Here is a 23,196-nt window from a genome sequence, read left to right as displayed (position 1 = left end):
TCTCTGATCAGAATTCACCAAATTTCAAGCAGTATATACTGCTTCACCTGTGTATAATGCCCATATGTATATACTGCTGCACCTATGTATAATGCCCATATGTATATACCGCTGCACCTGTGTATATTGCCCACATGTATATACTGTTGCACCTGTGTATAATGCCCATATGTTTATAATGCCCACATGTATATACCGCTGCACCTGTGTATAATGCCCACATGTATAAACCGCTGCACCTGTGTATAATGCCCACATGTATATACTGCTGCACCTATGTATAATGTCCATATGTATATACCGCTGCACCTGTGTATATTACCCACATATATATATACTGCTGCACCTGTGTATAATGCCCATATGTTTATAATGCCCACATGTATATACTGCTGCACCTGTATAAAATGCTCACATGTATATACTGCTGCACTTGTGTATAATGCCCACATGTATATACTGCTGCACCTGTGTATAATACCCACATGTGTTTACTGCTGCACCTGTGTATAATGCCCACATGTATATACTGCTGCACCTGTGTATAATGCCCACGTGTTTACTGCTGCACCTGTGTATAATGCTCACATGTATATACCGCTGCACCTGTGTATAATACCCACACGTGTTACTGCTGCACCTGTGTATAATGCCCACATGTATATACTGCTGCACCTGTGTATAATGCCCACATGTGTTTACTGCTGCACCTGTGTATAATGCTCACATGTATATACCGCTGCACCTGTGTATAATACCCACACGTGTTACTGCTGCACCTGTGTATAATGCCCACATGTGTTTAATGCTGCACCTTTGTATAATGCCCACATGTATATACCGCTGCACCTGTGTATAATGCCCACATGTGTATACTGCACACATGTATATACTGCTGCAACTGTGTATAATGCCCACATGTATATACTGCTGCACCTGTGTATAATGTTCACATGTATATACCGCTGCACCTGTGTATAATGCCCACATGTGTATACTGCACACATGTATATACTGCTGCACCTGTGTATAATGCCTACATGTATTTACCGCTGCACCTGTGTATAATGCCCACATGTGTATACTGCTGCTCCAGTGTATAATGCCCACATGTATATACCGATGCACCTGTGTATAATGCCCATATGTGTATAATACCCACACATATATACTGCTGCACCTGTGTAAAATGCCCACATGTATATACTGCTGCACTTGTGTATAATGCCCTTATGTGTATACTGCTGCACCTGTGTATAATGCCCTTATGTGTATACTGCTGCACCTGTGTATAATACCCACATGTGTATACTGCTGCACCTGTGTATAATACCCACATGTGTTTACTGCTGCACCTGTGTATAATACCCACATGTGTTTACTGCTGCACCTGTGTATAATGCCCACATGTATATACCGCTGCACCTGTGTATAATGCCCACATGTATATACCGCTGCACCTATGTATAATGCCCACATGTATATACCGCTGCACCTGTGTATAATGCCCACATGTATATACCGCTGCACCTATGTATAATGCCCATATGTATATACCACTGCACCTGTGTATATTGCCCATATGTTTATAATGCCCACATGTATATACTGCTGCACTTGTGTATAATGCCCACATGTATATACTGCTGCACCTGTGTATAATACCCACATGTGTTTACTGCTGCACCTGTGTATAATGCTCACATGTATATACCGCTGCACCTGTGTACAATACCCACATGTGTTTACTGCTGCACCTGTGTATAATGCTCACATGTGTTTACTGCTGCACCTGTGTATAATGCCTACATGTATATACCACTGCACCTGTGTATAATGCCCACACGCACCCTTTGGCTCATATATTGTGTGTAAATCTGGCTCTGGTACTAGCCAGGGCCTCCTGAGCCATTCCCTGATTGCATTATAGATATATATAAGTTGCTAGTGAGCGATCAACTCAGAATTACCCCCATAGTGTGGGTTGGATGCAGTGAAGTTTACAGTTTGGGTCGGATACAGTGCAGGTTGGATACAGTGCAGGTTGGATACAGTGTGGGTTGGCTATAGTGCAAGGTCAGATACAGCGTGTGTTGGATACAGTGCGAGATACAGTGCAGGTCAGATACAACAATGGTGCACTTACTGTGGCAGGGGATGACGGTGTTGTCCTTAATGCAGGTTTGCCAGCGGTATCAGCAGTGTGAGGTTGCCGGCGTTGTCCTCAATGTGGGTATGCCGGCGATGTCGACAGTGGGGAGAGATGGCTGTGTCCTCAGTGCAATGCTGTTGGTGGTGTCGGCAATGTGGGGTGCCGGCGGTGTCCTTAATACGGGGGTGCTAGCTTTGTCTGCGGTGTCTTCAATGTGGGTATGCTGGTGCTGTTGGCAGTGGGGGTACAGGTACTGTGGCAGGGGATAACGGTGTTGTCCACAATGCGGGTGTACCAGTGGTGTCCTTATTGCAGGGGTGCCGATGGTGTCTTAATTGCAGAGGTGCCGACAGTATTGGCAGTGCAGGTGTCCCAGTGGTGTCCTCAGTGCTGTGGTGTTGACGGTGTCAGCAGTGCGGGTGTCCCAGTGGTGTCCTCTGTGCATGGTTCCGACGGTGTCCTCACTGCAGGGGTGTCGGCAGTGGGGGTGTCCCAGTGGTGTCCTCTGTGCGGGGGTGCCATTCGTTGTCTTTTGTGGGGGGGCTGCCAACAATGTCAGCAGTGCAGGGGTGCCAGTGGTGCCATATTTGTGGGGGTGTCGGCAGTATGTGGGTGCCGCTGGTGTCCTCTGTAAGGTGGAGCCATCTGTGTCGGCAGTGTGGGTTGTGTCCTCAGTGTGGAGTGCCTGCAATGTCCTCAGTGCAGGGGTGCCAGCAGTGCCGGCAATGCGGGAGTGCCGGAGGTGTCATCAGTGCAAGGGTGCTGTCAAAGCACTGGTGTTGCTGGTGTCCTCTGTACGGTGGAGCCAGCTGTGTCGGCATTGTAGACTGTGTCCTCTCTATGGAGAAGTTGGCAGTGCGGGGATGCTGGCTGTGTCATCCGTACAGGAGTGGCGTCAATGTCCTCAGTGCAGGGGAGCCAGCAGTGTAAGAGTGTCAGCAGTGTGGGAGTGTCGGCAGTGCAGGCGGCGCCACCATTATCGCGGTGGGAGCATCCATCTTACCACCTTGTAGCCTATGTGGACATGCTGATTGGCTGAGATCCGTGACAGATGGCTCTCTCAGCCAATCTGCGGTCTTCCATAGATTGTCATGGGGATTGGCGTCCGAGCCAAAATCTCAGAATCCAACAGCGGGATCCTGAGGTTTTGGCTCGCTTTGGGATCCGGGGTGGGCAGAGAGATCCGAGAATTGGCTCGGATCACCCCGGATCCCCTATGTTCAGGTGGTTCTGGTTCCACTGATCTCTAATATAGATATAATGTATATCAATGTGTCACAGAGCATTTCCTCATTGTCAACAACTCTGCTATTCCTTCGAAGGGGTGAGCGGACGTCTCGGCAGTGTGGGAAGGAACGGGGTCATATTGAACTTCTAATGAGTATATTTTAAGCATAGTGCTGAAAATGACAAGTTCCAGAGCTGTGTGTGTGTATATAGGCTAACCATACTATCCCTTTAACCAATTGCCTGGCATGGTGGCATCAGATGCGACCACACCAGCAAGTGTCTTATCTGAACTGGTCACACAGGATGCGGCCAATCAGATGGAGAGTGTCTGCAGCGCCCTCTGCTGCTGCTGCTAGAGGTAGGTCCCTCTGCTACCCCACACTGTCCCCCAGAGTTTGCCCGTGCTGCTGATCACTGCTGATTGGTCAGCACAGCAGGTTCCCCTACCCAGCGGCTGCAGACAATGGCAGCCGCTGGGGCAAGTGTAAATGAACCCCCCTAAGGCCCCCCCTGTGTACCTGGTGGCCGTCCCGTCTTTCAAAATGAAAGCCGCGATGGTCATGATGTTTCCGATGGTTACAATGTTTCCTGTAGTGGTGACAGGTGTTTACTAGGTAAAGGAAGAGTCGCACAGACGCTTATTTGCGTTTAATATTTTTTATATATGTGATATATGTCCTTTCCCTTATGTTCAATAATCTAGGTATGTACCTTTTATCTATTGGGAGGTGCTCCAAGGAATAGCGTAAGTATAGAGATTCAAAAGAGGAAGATTCCCTGTAATGGGCACACGCGGACAAGTGTACTTTCTTAAAGTCAAATATCTGTTACGATAGAAGACCACAGATTCTAAAATATAACTTTTAATATTATTACTAAAACATGAGCGAAATATAGTGCATGTGAATTGTGAATAATTGTGAACGAATTAAATAAAGTGAATTAAAAAGCTTAGCCACTGTAATGGTGTATTTCTTCACTGTCTCTAATGTTTTAAACAGTGTTTCAGTATTAGTAACAACTTAAGTTGCCAAATGTCTTGCAATGATACATTTGTATCTGGGAGTGAACAACTCCTTCATGTAATTTAGTGATACCACCACTATTCTAATTTTGACTTTGTGTTTTCAGTGTGCGCATCACTGACTACAATACACTGTATTTAAATGGTGGGCCATGATATAATGTTGCCTCCTCTGAATAATGTATTTGCTGCTTGGGGGATTGATGTCCCTGTGCTACTGTCCTAAATAATTATATGGTGCCTTATGTGTGTTAATTCTCTCCTTGAACTGCCCTTATTACTGTCTAACAGAAAATTCTCAGACAGGTGGGGCTTGATATCATTCTCTACACATATGTATCATTGATAATACTCTTTACTATATGGCTGTGAGTCAAATTTATAAATCCTATATCTACATCAATTGCACATAATATGTTGTAGAATTTTTTGTGCGTTTACCATACAGCCACTGTTTATTATCAGGTTCTACTTAACATCTATTATGCACGTGTGTGGTATATTGTAGAGTTTTGCCAAATACCTAATATTTATACTTAATACTGGAGCAATTATTTCTTTAATATCGCAACCAAAGTGCTCATTAGGCAATCACCCATATATATTATAATATTTCCTTATGTCACATTTACCACACAGCATTAATTCATAATAGGATAGTTGATTATTCAGTATTATATACAGCACATGTATTTTCTTTATTTCTAATAGCGTATAATGCATGCAGGTTCATCCACACTGTAGCTGGGACCACTATATATCCCCTCAATATTTAGCCGCTATTACATTAGACGTTACAGGGCCGGCACACTGGGATCTTATACTTAGAAACCCCAGTGCAGCAATATCATCGGCTCCCTCCCGCAGCGCGTATCAGCGGGAACAAGCTACAATGTAGCTGGGACCACAATGTGTCCCTTCAATGTTTAGCCGCTATTATATTACAGGGCCGGCACACTGGGATCTTATACTTGAAAGTCCCAGTGCAGCTGTACCCTCTGTTCCCTCCCGCAGCGTGTGTCAGCGGGAAGCCGCTGACCGCGGCTCTCCCGTGTGAGACCACCCGCGTGGCTGGGTGTACTATATAGCGTCTATCTCCCGTGCGATATGCACACAGGAGGACCCGCGGCAGCAGCAAATACTCTTGAGGCACAGATATTTATATAAACAAGCTAGGCAACATAAATTGTACAGTGGCTAAGCTAAGTTTTAAAAAGGACACATAGTAAGTGCGTCCGATCCCTAACGATCGTTTCGCATTTGCGGTGACAGGTGTTCCAATGTTTGGAAAAAAATGTTCAATGTTCAAATATATAAAAAAAAATGTTTTTTTTTTTTTAACAAAAATACTTTTTAATAAGGTCTAATACACATTCTATACCTAATTCATAAAAAAAAATAATAATAATAATAATTCTGAACTTTTTTGTGAAAATAATTAATCAGTTAAGTGGTTAAACCGGGACACTTATGAATTACACAGGTTCCGTGGCTGAATGACTTCAAGCCTGCATGTCACCTGGTTTTACCCAGATAGAGAACATGTGTAATTCATATGTATCCTGGATGAAAGGGATTGTATGGTAAGCCTACTTTTGAACATCTCAGCAGGTCTAGTTACTATGCATTAGTAAATGGTCACGTGACCCAGTAGCGTAACTAGGTGTGGGCGCACCATCCGCATCCACCCTGATTGGCCACCAGCAGCTGCAGCGCTACCAGGCGGGCTCCCGGCCAAAGCACACATATGGCTCACCAATTGCATCATGTGTACCCCGATGGGACCCGCAGTACTGCGGCTGTGCACCCCTTCGCACCTCCGGTACCTGCAGCATCGTCACTGCCCCTGGTGACCAGCCCCCGCTAATTTGTATTGTGCAGCCGCCAAAACGGGGATTATGTGTGCGGTTGCTGGGTGGAGGAGATTCACAGGGCCGGCAGCAGCAGCCCAAACGATACAGAAGAGAGTGGAGACAGAGAGAGGGGAGGTAAAAAAGAGACGGGGCTGTTACAGGTTACTGGAGTGGACGCGGGTGGCAATGGGTAGCGCCTCTATCTTCTCACCCTGCTCTATGTAGCCTTACATGTGCCATGACCGAGGATCGCAGTGAGGAGTGGGGGAGCCAGTGTAAAACCTGTGTGAAGAGAGAAGGGACAGCATACAGGAGTATCTACAGGATTATTAGCAAGAACCAGCATGGGTTTGTGAGGGACAGGTCATGTCAGACTAACTTAATTAGCTTCTAGGAGGAAGTGAGCGACAATCTTGACCAGGGAAAAGCAGTGGATGTGGTCTACTTAGATGTTTGCAAAAGCCTTCGACACAGTGCCTCACAGGAGATTAATCATCATATTAAAGGAGATTGGCCTAGGAAAAACTATTTGCACATGGATAAGCAACTGGTTGGATAGCAGGGTACAACGAGTAGTGGTCAACGGGAAGTCCTCAAGCTGGACCCCAGTAGTCAGTGGAATACCACAAGGGTCCGTACTTGGACCACTACTGTTCAACATATTTATCAATGACCTAGAAATAGGCCTGGAAAGCACAGTGTCAATCTTTGCAGATGATACTAAACTGTGTAAGGTAATTAGTTCGGAAATAGATGTGGAGTCTCTGCAGAATGATTTATCTAAACTTGAAACCTGGGCGACTAAATGGAGAATGAGGTTAAATATAGAAAAATACAAGGTTATGCATTTTGGGACTAAAAACAAGCTTGCATCTACATATTAAATGGGGAAAGTCTAGGGGGTAACAGGATTGGAAAAAGATTTGGGGGTACTCATTGATAATAGGCTTAATAACCGTACACAATGTCAAAACGCAGTAAAGAAGGCAAGTAAGGTCCTAGCGTGCATAAAACGGGGAATTGAGACAAGGGAGGAGGATGTAATTCTGTCGCTGTACAAATCATTGGTACATCCGCACCTGGAATATTGTGTTCAATTTTGGGCACCACTGTATAAAAAAAGATATAGGTGAACTCTAAAAGGTTCAAAGGCAAGCTACTAAATTGATTAAAGGGCTAGAAGGACTGGACTATAAGGAAAGACTTACTAGGTTGAATATGTATACACTGGAAAAGAGGCGCCTAAGAGGAGATATTATTAATATCTTCAAATATGTAAAGGGACATTACAAAGAGTTATCAGAGGAATTATTTATTAAAAGAACACTGTTTAGGACACGTGGGCACTCGCTGAGGCTGGAGGAGAGGAAATTCCATACGCAGGAAAGGGTTCTTTAATGTTAGGCAATAAGGATTTGGAATTCACTGCCAGGGAAGGTAGTAATGGCGGATTCTGTAAATGCATTTAAAAAAGGATTGGATACATTTCTGATTGAAAATGATATCCAAGGTTATAACATTTAAAATATTGACGTTGTTAATCTGGGTGTATCATGATTTATAGTTGTTAACTAGTCATAAAACATTACTTCAGCAGGTACATTATAATCAACACAACTTAATACAGGTTGAACACAATGGGCATTTTGCCTCTATTCAACCTCAATTACTATGTTACTATGTTACTGTGTTAAAGGGGACTCTACCTGCCGTAATGTGTAAAAGGGAGGTCTGCCTGCCATACTGTGTAAAAGGGGTCTCGGTCTGCCGTAATGTGTAAAAGGGAGGTCTGCCTACCGTACTGTGTAAAAGGGGGCTCAGCCTGCCATAATGTGTAAAAGGGAGCTCTGCCTGCCGTAATGTGTAAAAGGGAGCTCTGCCTTCCGTAATGTGTAAAAGGGAGCTCTGCCTGCCGTAATGTGTAAAAGGGGTTTCTACCTGCTGTACTGTGTAAAAAGGAGCTCTGCCTGCCGTAATGTGTAAAAGGGGCCTCTACCTGCCGTACTGTGTAAAAGGGAGCTCTGCCTGCCATAATGTGTGACAGGGGCCCTATCTGGTGTAATGTGTGTAAGTGGCACTACTGTGCAGTGTAATTTGAATAATGGAGACTACTGTGCAGCGTAATACGAATTGTTATTATTTTGTGGCCACGCCCCTTCACCATGAAGCCACACCCCTGTACTTTTGACGCACGCCTATGGCGCACACTGGCCTTATTTTAAGTACGGGGGGTCGACACCAATGCTGTTTCTTGCACACAGCGCTAAAATGTCTAGTTCCGGCACTGACGGGGCCAATATGGTATTAATAGTTTGTAATTGTTTCTATTTTAGATTTTTTTGTGTGATAAGTTGCCAAATAGTGAAATGAACTTTCTCAATGCATGCTTGATTCTCCGTTATTGGAGATCCTGAGCAGCAGTTGATCCAACTTATTAGCCACGGAGCAAACATTAGCCAGGAAGATATATATATATATATATATATATATATAAGGAATATATATATATATATATATATATATATATATATATATATATATATAAGTAACTATATTGACAATGAGACTTATTTGTGTAATACATATAGTTCTCTCTTACTCAGGAATTCAGTTGTAAAGAAACCATTTACTGATTATGTGATAGCAGACATCCCCGCGTGTCAGGAGGACTGAGCAGGACTAAGAGCCCCATCACGGTGCCTCCACCTCACTCACTGATACATGAGAGGCACAATGACCAGAAGATCCTGGAACTCACCAACAAGATCATTCATCTGCTGACTGGAGAGGTGACTGCTGGGAATGGGACATTATACTGTAACACCAGGGGATGGGTCTGGGTGATGACTGGAGAGGTGACTGCTGGGAATGGGACATTATACAGTAACACCAGGGGATGTGTCTGGGTGATGACTGGAGAGGTGACTGCTGGGAATGGGACATTATACAGTAACACCAGGAGATGTGTCTGGGTGATGACTGGAGAGGTGACTGCTGGGAATGGGACATTATACAGTAACACCAGGGGATGTGTATGGGTGATGACTGGAGAGGTGACTGCGGGGAATGGGACATTATACAGTAACACCAGGGGATGTGTCTGGGTGATGACTGGAAAGGTAACTGCTGGGAATGGGACATTATACAGTAACACCAGGGGATGTGTCTGGGTGATGACTGGAGAGGTGACTGCTGGGAATGGGACATTATACAGTAACACCAGGGGATGTGTCTGGGTGATGTCTGGAGAGGTGACTGCTGGGAATGGGGCATTATACAGTAACACCAGGGGATGTGTCTGGGTGATGACTGGAAAGGTAACTGCTGGGAATGGGACATTATACAGTGACACCAGGGGATGTGTCTGGGTGATGACTGGAGAGGTGACTGCTGGGAATGGGACATTATACAGTAACACCAGGGAATGTGTCTGGGTGATGACTGGAGAGGTGACTGCTGGGAATGGGACATTATACAGTAACACCAGGGGATGTATCTGGGTGATGACTGGAGAGGTGACTGCTGGGAATGGGGCATTATACAGTAACACCAGGGGATGTGCCTGGGTGATGACTGTATCATTGTGTGTGTCTATGGTGTGAAGGTGTCGCTGTCTATTTCTCCATACATAGTGGAGTAAGAGTATTGGTATATCCCAAAATACACTAATGGGTTAAGTAGCGGAGAGACTACTTGGTCATCCTTCTCCCAATAGCAGGGTCCCTGAAGACTTCTTGGTCTGTCCCAACCATGGAAGAGGGCCTCACAGGTAACTGATGACATTTCCAACATCTACCTATGCTGCCAAGTCCTTTCTACTCATTATTGATGCCTATGTACATGTATCGCCACCAACACATGGCACTTGTTCTGTGCTCGCTAAAATTTTCCCTTTGGCGTTATTGAGTTTAGGCAACAAAAAGTTCTCCTGCTGTAAAATAACCGCTCCTACTGTACCATATCCACCCTACTGTACAATAACCACTCCTTACTTTACAATAACCGCTCCTACTGTACAATAACCACTCCTGTACAATATCCACTCCTTACTGTACAATAATCACTCCTACTGTACAATATCCACTTACAGTACAATAACCGCTCCTACTGTACAATATCCACTCCTACTGTACAATATCCACTCCTACTGTACAATAACCACTCCTTACTGTACAATAACTGCTCCTACTGTACAATTTCCACTCTTACTGTAAAATTACCGCTCCTACTTTACAATATCCACTCCTACTGTACAATAACCACTCCTACTGTACAATATCCACCCCTACTGTACAATATCCACTTCTTACTGTACAATAACCACTTCTACTGTACAATAATCCCAAGCAGATGCCATGATCTGAAGAACAATGTTTAATATATAGTTGAAGAAATTGGTACAAGTGTAAATAAAAACAGTACAATACAGTTACAATATAAACAGACAGTGATGGACCGGGGGAGGGGTGCACGTGGGCTCATGCCCCCCTGTTATTTTTTTTAAAGGTGAGCAGCAGCACTCTGCTGCTGTCTCCGTCAGATTAGAGAGAGCAGGCTGGCACTAGGACCCACTGCAGCTTTAACAGCGGGTCCCTCCAGCTGCCGCCGTGGTCTTGCACAGTGCACAAAATGCACATATTCTGATTGTCCGTCCCATTGTGCGGTGCGCCATGCTCAGACCTCACTGTTTCATAGAGTTTGCGGGCAGTTGCGTGCCTGTGCGAGCTGAAATGCAGACGCTGGCAGCCATTACGCCCGAACGGAGTTGCAACTGAATAGCTCTGTTTGGCCGCCATATAGTGGCTGCCGAGGGATAAACATTTGAATTCCGCCCATTGTGTGCTTTTTTTTTTACCTGTGGGGGCCACTGTGTTGTTTTATTTTCCCTGTGGGGGCCAATGTTTGTTAGTTCTTCATGTGCAATGTTTTTCATCTGCACATGTGTTTGAGTTGCACCGTGCATGCCCCCTGATGGTGGATGCACACACGAAAAAGTGTATTAGGAATGTGTTAGGCATTTCTGGGTAGTTACAGAGGTACAGTGTTATTGTAGTGACTCGGGTTGTGTACAAAGACGCAGAAATGCTCACATTGGAGGCCATACTCAGTTGGATGATCTACACTTTAATAACGCTCAGAGCTTTACAGTATAGACATTGACAGTGGGCTTCTCAGTCCTTGCATACTCAGTCCTTGCATATTCGTACGCACGGATATACACCAGGGGAGTGCGGCATTATCAGAAAGTCACAGATGCAACTGCTGCAAAAGACACAAGGTAGCATATTGGGCGGCCTTACCCTGCGATGGGCGGCCCCCAGTATGCCACCCTAAGGACTGCAAAATCTGCTACTTATCGCTGTGAAGTTCAGAATCCAGCTAATTCTGGGTTGACCACTAGATGGCGTTTAATTAACATTAATGCATGTGAACGTAGATATTAGATCAGTGGTTCTCAAACTCGGTCCTCAGGACCCCACACGGTTCATGTTTTGCAGGTCACCTGTAGATTTTTAAAATGTGACAGTTGGTGATACACAGTGCAGCTGCTGGGAGACATGGAAAACGTGAACCACTGCATTAGATCATAGGTCTGCAAACTCGGTCCTCATTACCCCACACAGAGCATATTTTGCAGGTCACCCAGCAGGTGCACAGGTGTATTAATTACTCACAGACACATTTTAAAAGATCCGCAGGTGGAGTTAATTATGTCACTAGTGATTCTGTGAGGAGACCTGGAAAACATGCACTGTGTGGTGTAATGAGCACGAGTTTGCAGACCTATGCATTAGATCATACTTGCCTACCTGACCCTCTCCATGAGGGAGAAAATGCTCTGTTCCTGGACTTTCCTGGTAATGTATGATTGCCATCACCTGTGGTGAAACACCTTTCTTATCAATTAACTAGCTCACCACAGGTGATGGCAATCATACATTACCAGGAAAGTCCAGGAACAGAGCATTTTCTCCCTCATGGAGAGGGTCAGGTAGGCAAGTATGCATTAGATGGTGACAAAAAATAGGGGTGTAGTATGGTATGCCGGCGGCCGGCCTCCCGGCGACCAGCATACCGGTGCCGGGAACCCGACCGCCGGCATACCGACAGTGTGGCGAGCGCAAATAAGCCCCTTGCGGGCTCGCTGCGCTCGCCACGCTGCGGGCACGGTGGCGCGCGACACTATTTTATTCTCCCTCCAGGGGGGTCATGAGGGAGAATAAGTGTCGGTATGCCGGCTGCCGGGATCCCGGCGCCGGTATACTGTGCGCCGGGATCCCGACAGCCGGCATACTGAAGACCACCCAAAAATAGGGACTGGTATTGAAATTCTTGGAGTCACTATCCCAACTTTCAGAATGCCGGCAGAGGCATCCCGATGGTCAAAACCCCCAATGGATTCCATTAAGTATTTTAACCCTAGGCCTAACCTACTTCTCCAGGCTAACCCTAACCGCCCGCCACCCCTCTGCAGCCTAACCCTAAGCGGCCCCGCAGCCTAACCCTAACCACTGTACTTACAATTGGTATTTTGACCATTGGGATCCCGCTGTCAAAATCCTGACAGCCGGTATCCTGACGGCATCCCGGCAAATATATATGCTAAACTATATATGGTATAATCTTATTAACAATTATCACCAAGTGTCCATAATACTTTTACCAAATTGATGTCAGTCTACGCCACAAATAACTGCACCCCTAAAGAGAATGTGCTACAAACAGGACTACATTATAGAAATATAATATCTACATTTCTCCTGACAATCACTTCCACTCTCTCTGCCAGTGGCTAAGCCCAGTGTCACTCTGCATGAGGCATGTACTTGCAAACACGAGTTTTCACTTGTAGAAGCCATAGGCGGGCGAACGGGATGTAGTTATGTGACCGGCGGTCAGGAGACTGCCGGTCACATGACTACTCCCTACATCCCGCCCCCTCACAATCCTGACGGTCGGCATGCCAACCAACAGGGACTATTCCCACTGGTGGGTGTCTACAACACCCATAGAGAGTGGGAATAGAACCCGTGGTGACCACAGGTCACCACAGAGCCCATTGTGTGGCGAGCGTAGCAAGCCTGCAAGGGGCTTGTTTTGCCCCATCCCCACACAGGCATTCTGCGGCTGAGATCCCGGCGTCGGGATTCTGACCCCCGGGATCCAGGATGCCGATAACGCGATACACACCCATGCGTACGGAGGGTTCTTGGTGTGCACAAGCACCCGCTAATGTCCAACCCTCCCTTGCGTGCCAATTGATTCCAAACCCAATGCTGTGCCTGGCCATTTCAAAATTGCTCGCGGTCTGGCAGCCAAATAGGATCTGCTGCTGCTGGACTGTGAGCTTTGATCGGTTCACGAGCTAGCGCCATGTTTCAAATGGCCACCACCACCAGAGGACTTCAGTGAGGGGCAGGACTCAGGAGAGATGTGCGCTGCACTCTCCTCCCCTCATACAGGACCAGCAGTGGTAGCAGCAGCCAGAAGCCCAGCAGCCCAACAGCTGAGAGCATTACCTGTAGCTGGCACCGCTGGGGGTATTACATGTATCTGGCACCGCTGGGGGTGTTACATGTATCTGGCACTGCTGGGAGTATTAAGTGTATCTGGCACTGCTGGGGGTATTACGTGTATCTGGCATTCATTGGAGGGGGTATTACATGTATCTGGCATTCATTGGAGGGGGTATTACATGTATCTGGCACCGCTGGGGGCATTTCGTATATCTGGCACCTCTGGGTGCATTATGTGTATCTGGCACCGCTGGGGGTATTACGTGTATCTGGCACCGCTGGGGGTATTACGTGTATCTAGCAATGCTGGGGGTATTACATGTGTCTTGCACTGCCGGAGGAATTAAGTGTATCTGGCATCACTGGGGGCATTATGTGTATCCGGCACCACTGGGGGCATTACTTTTATCTGGCCCTGTTGGCAGCATACTGTGCGCCATAATGTAAGCTTCAGCTCAGTGTGGCATAATGAGAATTTCAGCTCATGCTTTGGGGTAATGTGAATTTCGGCTCATACGGTGTGGCGTAATGTGAATAAGGGTCACTTCTGTCAGCAGTTGGTGAGCATGGGTACAAGTGTGACAAATGCTGGTGTCCTGCAGAGGAGAAGTCTGATGGCATAGAAAGAGGCAGATGTGGCTCTGATGGCACATGTGTACATTTTACTTGTGTTATAGTAAAACTCAAATATACGGCCCACTAAATCTCCCATACTTTTCAGAGTGGCCCACTCAAAATCAGGGTGTTGGTGCTTGGGAGTGCAAGGGGTGGCTTGTGTGTGTGTGTGTGTGTGTGTGTGTGTGTGGTGGGGGGGATGCACATGTACATAGCACTCTTTAGTACCGCCACTGGGTCAGGGATAGGTTGGGGAAGTGAAAACAGGAATAGGGTGCAGACAGTCAGTGCTGGCCGGTGGTCGCACCATTATGTTCATTGCCTTGAGTCCTGTTGGAGAAAGAGCGCTATATAAATAAAATTATTATTATTATTATTATATTTCTCTGGGGGGTATTATATCTACTTTTTCATTAGGAACTAGGGAGAAAGCCATGTGATGTTACTGAATGTAAAATCGTGCTAGACACGCCTCTCCTGCAGTGCTAGACACGCCCTTCCTGCAGTGCTAAACACGCCCTTCCTGCAGTGTTAAACACGCCCTTCATGCGGTGCTAAACACGCCCTTCCTGTGGTGCTAAACACGCCCTCCTGTGGTGCTAAGCACGCCCTTCCTGCAGTGTTAAACACGCCCTTCCTGTGGTGCTAAACACGCCCTTCCTGTGGTGTTAAACACGCCCTTCCTGCGGTGCTAAACACGCCCTTCCTGCGGTGCTAAACACGCCCTTCCTGTGGTGCTAAACACGCCCTCCTGCAGTGTTAAACACGCCCTTCCTGTGGTGTTAAACACGCCCTTCCTGCGGTGCTAAACACGCCCTTCCTGCGGTGCTAAACACGCCCTTCCTGCGGTGCTAAGCACTCCCCTCCTGCGGTGCTAAGTACGCCACTCCTGCGGTGCACCCCCTAATAAAATTAGCTGCACACGTCTATGGCAGCAGCCCAGGAGGGATAAGTAGACAGCTCTTGACAGTCCAATTGGGAGCAGTAACTCTCAGTCAGGACCGTCCGTCTTCACTGCATTGTGTCTGAGCAGCTGTTCTTGGAGGCCCAGCTCGGTTCCCAGAGTTATGTGAGCGGGTGTTGGGAAGGCATTAGATGATAGTATTTATCTCCACTGGTAGCCCCGTATCTTCTGGTATGTCTCATCTCTCACGTATACTAAGACTCCCTGCTGTACTGTGTCTGGAGATAAGATTCCAACATAATGGGCACCACTATATGATACAAAAGGGCATAATCACTGTAGATGTAGCCAGAATGCTGGCAGAGGGCCAAGGGCTATTCCCACTAGTGGGGGTCCACAAGTGGGAATAGTCCTGTGCTGAGCCCATTTTTCAACTTTGGCGCTCGTCACACTTCAACATCAATATCATACAATTACCAATGCAGTAGTTTTATTTCAGTGTTATATAAAAAAATAGTCATTTAATACCTACCGGTAATTCCTTTTCTCGCAGTCCGTAGCGGATACTGGGGTAGCTTTAGTACCATGGGGTATAGATTGGGTCCATTGGAGCCTGGGCACTTTAAGAAATCAATAGTGTGTGCTGGCTCCTCCCTCTATGCCCCTCCTAGCAGACTCAGTCTAGACTACACTGTGCCCGATGAGACGGACATACCATGAGAGAAGGAATAACATGAAAGCGGTGAGGCAACGAACCAACACACAACAGTGAAAATGATAGCAAAGCACACCAGAACAGAGGAGAGCAACGCTAACCATACAAGGATAACAACGTTAATCAAGCATGGAACTGGGACCGCAATAGCAGACCCAACCAAGAACACTTATAGCCAAGTAAGCAGGAAAACGAAGCACTGAGGTTGGCGCCCAGTATCCACTACGGACTACGAGAAAAGGAATTACTGGTGGGTATTAAATTCCTATTTTCTCTACTGTCCTAGTGGATACTGGGGTAACTTTAGTACCATGGGGAAGTCCCAAAGCTCCCAGAATGGGTGGGAGAGTGCAGAGACCCCTGCAAAACCGCCTGACCAAGCTGAAGGTCATCTTTGGCCAAGGTGTCGAACCCACAGAACTTAACGAACATGTTCGAACCAGACCAAGTAGCTGCACGGCACAACTGTAAGGCCGTGACGCCCTGGGCAGATTCCCAGGAAGAACCCACCGACCTTGTGGAGTGGGCCTGAACAGAAGTCGGCAGTGGCAACGCTGCCGAGAAATAGGCTTGTTGGATAGTCAATCTGAGCCAATGAGCAATGGACTGCTTAGAAGCAGGACATCCAATTTTGGTAGCATCATAAAGGACAAACAGCGAGTCAGACTTCCTGTGATGAGCTGTCCTTTTGACGTAAATCCTGAAAGCCCTCACCACGTTTAGAGCAACCGATTGATCCAAACCACTATCGGTTGATCGATGTGAAAGGCCGAAACCACCTTCGGCAAAAACCGCGGGCTAGTCCTGAGCTCCGCCCTATCCTCATGAATTATCAAATATGGGCTCTTACAAGATAAGGCCCCAATTCTGACGCAGAAGCTAGAGACAGCAGCATGACAGTCTTCCAGGTAAGATACTTCAAGTCCACCTTGTGTAAAGGTTCAAACCAGTCTGACTGGAGAAAGGTCAAGACCACAGAGAGATCCCATGGAGCCGTGGGAGGGACAAAGTGCGGTTGAATGCGAAGAACCCCCTTCAGGAAAGTCTGTACTTCCGGTAGAACCGCCAGTTGTCTCTGGAAGAAGATGGAGAAAGCCGAAATCTGAACCTTGATGGAGCCTAACTGTAGGCCCGTATCCACACCTGCTTGCAGGAAGAGCAGAAACCGGCCAAGTTGAAACTCCACAGGAGGATATTTTTTACCCTTACACCAAGAAACATATTTCTTCCAGATGCAGTGGTAATGCTTAGATGTAACCACCTTACGGGCCTGGACCATAGTGGAAATAACCCGAGACGGGAGACTTTTTCTGGCTAAAATCTCCCTCTCAACTTCCAAGTCATCAAACGTAGCAGCAGTAAGTCTGGATAGACGAACGGTCCCTGCTGCAGAAGGTCCTTGCGAAGCGGCAGAGGCCAGGGATCCTCCAGAGGCAGGGCCAGGAGGTCTGCGTACCAAGCCCGTCGAGGCCTATCCGGGTCAATTAGAATTGCTTGAACGCTTTCCCTTTTGAGTCTGTTTAGAACTCTTGGAATGAGAGGGATTGGAGGAAACAGGTATACGAACTGGTAAGACCATGGTGCCGTCAGAGCGTCCACTGCTGCAGCCTGCGGATCTCTCATTCTGGAACAGCTACGGCGAAGCTTGTTGAGACGAGAAGCCATGAGATCGATCTGCGGACATCCCCACTGGTGAACCGTTGAAACACCTGACAGTGATTACCCCGGATGGCGGACGGGCCTGCAGAGGAGGTCCGCTTCCCAGTTGTCCACTCCTGGAATGAATATGGCGGAGATGGCCCTTCCGTTGGCTTCTACCCAGAGGAGACACCGCAACACTTCTCGCATGGTGGCCCTGCTTTTTGTTCCTCCTTGTCAGTTTATGTGCACCACAGCCGTGGCGTTGTCCGACTGCACCTGGATGGCTTGACCTCGGACAAGATAGGAGGCTTGCCGAAGAGCATTGCAAATCACCCCGAGTTCCAGAACATTTATCTGGACTGCAGATTCCTGACTCGACCACGTTCCCTGGAACTGAGCCCCCTGTGTCACAGTCCCCCAACCTCGGAGGCTGGCATCCGTTGTTAGTAAAACCCAAGAGTGGGAAGCAAAACTCCGACCCTCCACGAGGTGAGAGACTTGTAGCCACCATAGCAGGGAGATCTCTGCTTTTGGCGACAGAGTAACACTCTGATTCATGTGCAGGTGAGACCCCGAAGCAGTTGTGCAGCAGATCCAGTTGGAACGGACATGCATGGAATCTGTCGTACTGGATTGCCTCATAAGAGGCTACCATCTTGAACAGTAGGTGGATGCAGAAATGAATTGAGACCCTGCGGGGTCTGAGTACGGATCGGACCATGGCCTGGATTTTCAGGGCCTTGTCCAGTGGAAAGCAGATCTTCTGAGACACCGTGTCCAAGATCATTCCCAGGAACTGAATTCTCTGAGACGGTTCCATGTGCGATTTCTGAAAATGTAGGATTCACCCATGTTCTGTAAGAAGGCGGGTAGCCAAGTCGATGCTGTGTAACAGACGCTCCCTGGACACCGCCTTCATCAGGAGATCGTCCAAGTAGGGGACTATGTTAACGCCAATCCTGCATAATTGCAGCATCATCTCTGCCATGACCTTCGTGAACACCCTCGGAGCTGTTGAGAGACCAAAGGGCAAGACTTGGAACTGTAAGTGGTGGTCCATTATGGCAAACCAGAGGTAAGCCTGATGAGGAGGCCATATCGGGATATGTAGGTAAGCGTCCTTGATATCCAGAGACACCAGGAATTCCCCCTCCTCCAAACCGGAGATCAGGGCTCTTAGGGACTCCATCTTGAACTTGAACAACCGTAGATACGGGTTCAGAGATTTTAGGCTCAAAATGGGCTGCACCGAACCATCCGGTTTCAGTACAACGAACAGACTGGAGTAGGAACCCCTGCGATGCAATGGAGGAGGCACTAGGACCACAACCCCCGTTTGTACCAGTTTTTGAATGGCGACCTGCAAGGTAGCCCTTGTTAAGGGCGAAGCTGGTAAGCTTGACTTGAGGAATCTGTGAGGAGGTGGTGCTTAAAATTCTAATCGGTAACCCTGGGATCCTTGGGTCTCTCACCCAAGGATCCTGACAGGACTGTGCCTACACGTGGGCGAAGTGATGAAGGCGAGCACCTACCTGAAAGTTGCCTTGCTGCTGAGGCCGTCATGCAGAGGGCTTAGTGGAGGAGGATCCAGAAGCCTGATTCAGGATATTCAGCAGCCGCTGGTCTACGGTACTTACTGCAATTTCCTCTAGCAGCATTTGAGGCACCTCTGGCTCTGCCTCTGAATCTGGCCGCACGAAAGGACTGCAGAGAAGGCCCAGTGTAGGAAAGTCTAGCAAAAGGCGCAACGGATGGTAGCTATGTAGACTTACCCGCTGTTGCCTGGGACATCCAATTGTTCAGTTAATCGCCGAACAAGGCCTCTCCTGTAAAGGGAAGATTTTCCACCCCATTCTTTGAGTCAGCATCCACTGACCATTGTCATAGCCATAGAGCCCAGAGGGCTGAAACAGCCATAGCTGTAGTACGGCCATTGATGAGACATAAGTCCTTAACAGCCTCACTCATAAAATTTACAGCATCTTGTATATGATGCAGAAGCGTCATGATCTCATCTTGAGGCAGTGTGTCAAATCCCCATATAATATTCTCAGACCAATTTACTATGGCTCTGGAGATCTAGCCGCAACCTATAGTGGGCCTATGTGCCACTCCTACTGCAGTATAAATTGACTTGAGTGTAGTCTCAATTTTGCGGTCAGCTGGGTCTTTGAGAGAGAGAGCCCCAGGTACAGGTAGTACAATTTTACGTGACAACCTGGAAACAGAGGGGTCTGCAGACGGGGGATGTTACCACACTTTCCTATACTCGAGAGGGAAAGGACAGGAATTCAATAAACGTTTAGGGGTTTGAAACTTTTTATCAGGATTAACCCACGCTCCTTTAGCAAGGGTATCCAATTCCTTAGAGACAGGAAACATGGCAGAGGATTTGGGTTTTACATTAAAATATAATTCCTCCTCTGGCTCCACTTCCTTGTCACTACTGATTTTCTTAAAGTGCCCAGGCTCCAATGGACCCAATCTATACCCCATGGTACTAAAGTTACCCCAGTCTCAATTAAATCATTATTTCTCTGACGTCCTAGTGGATGCTGGGGACTCCGTAAGGACCATGGGGAATAGACAGGCTCCGCAGGAGACTGGGCACTCTAAAGAAAGATTTAGGACTATCTGGTGTGCACTGGCTCCTCCCCCTATGACCCTCCTCCAAGCCTCAGTGAGATTTCTGTGCCCGGCCGAGCTGGTTGCACACTAGGGGCTCTCCTGAGCTCCTAGAAAGAAAGTATAGTTTAGGTTTTTTATTTTACAGTGAGACCTGCTGGCAACAGGCTCACTGCAGCGAGGGACTAAGGGGAGAAGAAGCGAACCTACCTAACTGGTGGTAGCTTGGGCTTCTTAGGCTACTGGACACCATTAGCTCCAGAGGGATCGAACACAGGACCCGACCTCGTCGTCCGTTCCCGGAGCCGCGCCGCCATCCCCCTTACAGAGCCAGAAGCACGAAGGTCCGGAAAATCGGCGGCTGAAGACTTCTGTCTTCTCCAAGGTAGCGCACAGCACTGCAGCTGTGCGCCATTGCTCCTCATGCACACCACACACTCCGGTCACTGATGGGTGCAGGGCGCGGGGGGGGGGGGGGGGGGGGGAGCGCCCTAAGCAGCAATATTTACACCTTGGCTGGCAAAAAATAACACCATATATAACCCCAGGGGCTATATAGGTGTAAAAATACCCCTGCCAGAATTACTAAAAAAGCGGGAGAAAGCCCGCCGAGAAAGGGGCGGAGCCATCTCCCTCAGCACACTGGCGCCATTTTCCCTCACAGCTCCGCTGGAGGGATCGCTCCCTAGCTCTCCCATGCAGTCCTGCACTACAGAAAGGGTTAAAAAGAGAGGAGGGGCACACATTTAGGCGCAGTATAGTATATATATATATGCAGCTATAAGGGAAAACACTCTGTATAGTGATATCCCTGTGGTATATAGCGCTCTGGTGTGTGCTGGCATACTCTCCCTCTGTCTCCCCAAAGGGCTTTGTGGGGTCCTGTCCTCTGTCAGAGCATTCCCTGTGTGTGTGCTGTGTGTCGGTACTGCTGTGTCGACATGTATGATGAGGAAAATGATGTGGAGGCGGAGCGAATGCCTGTGAATGTGATGTCACCCCCTGCGGGGTCGACACCTGTGTGGTTGGACTTATGGAAGGAGTTACGTAAAAGTGTCGACTCCTTACACAAAAGATTGACGACATAGGACAGCCGGCTACTCAGCTTGTGCCTGTTCCAGCGTCTCATATGTCATCAGGGGCTTTAAAACGCCCGCTATCTCAGATGGCAGACACAAATGTCGACACGGATATCGACTCCAGTGTCGACGTCGATGAGACTAGTGTACCCTCCAATAGGTCCACCTGTTACATGATTGAGGCAATAAAAAATGTATTACACATTTCTGATAATACCCCAAGTACCACAATAAAGGGTATTATGTTTGGTGAGAAAAATCTACCAGTAGTTTTTCCTGCATCTGAGGAATTAAATGAGGTGTGTGAGGAAGCGTGGACTTCCCCCGATAAGAAATTGATCATTTCTAAACGGTTATTGGCAGCGTACCCTTTTCCGCCAGAGGATAGGTCACGTTGGGAAACACCCCATAGGGTAGATAAAGCGCTTACACGCTTATCAAAAAAGGTGGCACTACCGTCTCCGGATACGGCCGCCCTGAAGGAACCTGCTGATAAAAAGCAGGAGGCTACCCTAAAAGCTATATACACACACACGGGCATTATATTGCGACCAAAGCCATTGCTTCGGCATGGATGTGCAGTGCTCCCGATGCGTGGTCAGATTCCCTGTCGGATAATATTGATACTATGGATAGGGACAATATTTTGCTGACAATAGAGCATATAAAAGACGCAGTCTTATAATGCGTGATGCACAGAGGGATATTTGCCGGCTGGCATAAAAAATAAGCGCTGTGTCCATTGCCGCCAGACGGGAGTTTGGACTCTGCAATGGTCAGGCGATGCCGACTCGAATCGGCACATGGAAGTTTTGCCATATAAAGGGGTGGAACTTTTTGGGGATGGTCTTTCAGACCTCGTTTCCACAGCTACTGCTGGGAAATCGACTTTTTTGCCACAGGCTACCCCACAACAAAAGAAAGCACTGTATTATCAGGTGCAGTCCTTTCGGCCCCAGAAAAGCAAGAGGGCTACAGGCTCATCCTTTCTGCCGAGAAGCAGAGGTAGAGGGACAAAGCTGCAGCACACAGCTAGTTCCCAAGAGCAGAAGTCCTCCCCTGCGTCCGGTAAGTCCACGGCATGATGCTGGGGCTGCTCAGGCAGACCCGGGAACGGTGGGGGCCCGTCTCAGACATTTCAGCGCACAGTGGGCTCTCTCACAGGTGGATCCCTGGGTCCTTCAAGTAGTATCTCAGGGGTACAGGCTGGAATTCGAGACGTCTCTCCCCCGCCGTTTTTTAAAATCTGCCTTACCGGCAACTCCCTCTGCCAGGGAGGAAGTGTTGGTGGCTATTCAAAAACTTTATTCACAGCAAGTGATTGTCAAGGTACTCCTCCTTCAACAGGAAAAGGGTTACTATTCCACAACGTTTGTGGTACCGAAACCGGACGGTTCGGTGAGACCCATCTTAAATTTAAAAGCCTTGAACACTTATATCAAAAGGTTCAAGATGGAATCGCTCAGGGCGGTTATTGCGAGCCTGGACGAGGGGGATTACATGGTCTCCCTGGACATCAAGGATGCGTACCTGCATGTCCCTATTTACCCTCCGAACCAGGAGTACCTCAGATGTGTGGTACAGGACTGTCACTATCAGTTCCTAGACGTTGCCGTTTGAGTTATCCACGGCACCGAGGGTCTTTACCAAGGTAATGGCCGAAATGATGTTACTCCTTCGCAAGAAGGGAGTTTTAATTTTCCCATACTTGGACGATCTCCTGATAAAGGCGAGGTCCAAAGAACAGTTGGTAGTGGGGGTGGCACTTTCTCGGGAAGTGCTACAACAGCAGGGCTGGATTCTCAAATATTCCAAAGTCACAGCTGATCCCGACGACACGT

At 47.7% G+C, this 23,196-nt stretch overlaps 1 protein-coding gene across 2 annotated transcripts in view; it reads left to right on the top strand.

Annotated features, from left to right (window-relative positions):
• The window catches only part of LOC134983971 (gastrula zinc finger protein XlCGF26.1-like), a 33,210-nt gene that overhangs the window by 932 nt on the left and 9,082 nt on the right, over positions 1-23,196 (top strand). The window contains exon 2 of one of the 2 annotated variants that reach the window (XM_063949617.1): positions 8,863-9,048. The exons of the other annotated variant lie outside the window; for it this stretch is intronic. The gene's annotated coding sequence lies outside the window, so the exon portion shown is untranslated. The remainder of the gene's footprint in view (positions 1-8,862; positions 9,049-23,196) is intronic. 2 annotated transcript variants of the gene reach the window in all.

The sequence above is a fragment of the Pseudophryne corroboree genome (assembly GCF_028390025.1).
Source record: "Pseudophryne corroboree isolate aPseCor3 chromosome 3 unlocalized genomic scaffold, aPseCor3.hap2 SUPER_3_unloc_3, whole genome shotgun sequence".
In the NCBI taxonomy this organism is placed as follows: domain Eukaryota; kingdom Metazoa; phylum Chordata; class Amphibia; order Anura; family Myobatrachidae; genus Pseudophryne; species Pseudophryne corroboree.
Note: the sequence above shows the minus strand (reverse complement) of the source record. Positions and strands in the feature narration are given on the sequence as shown.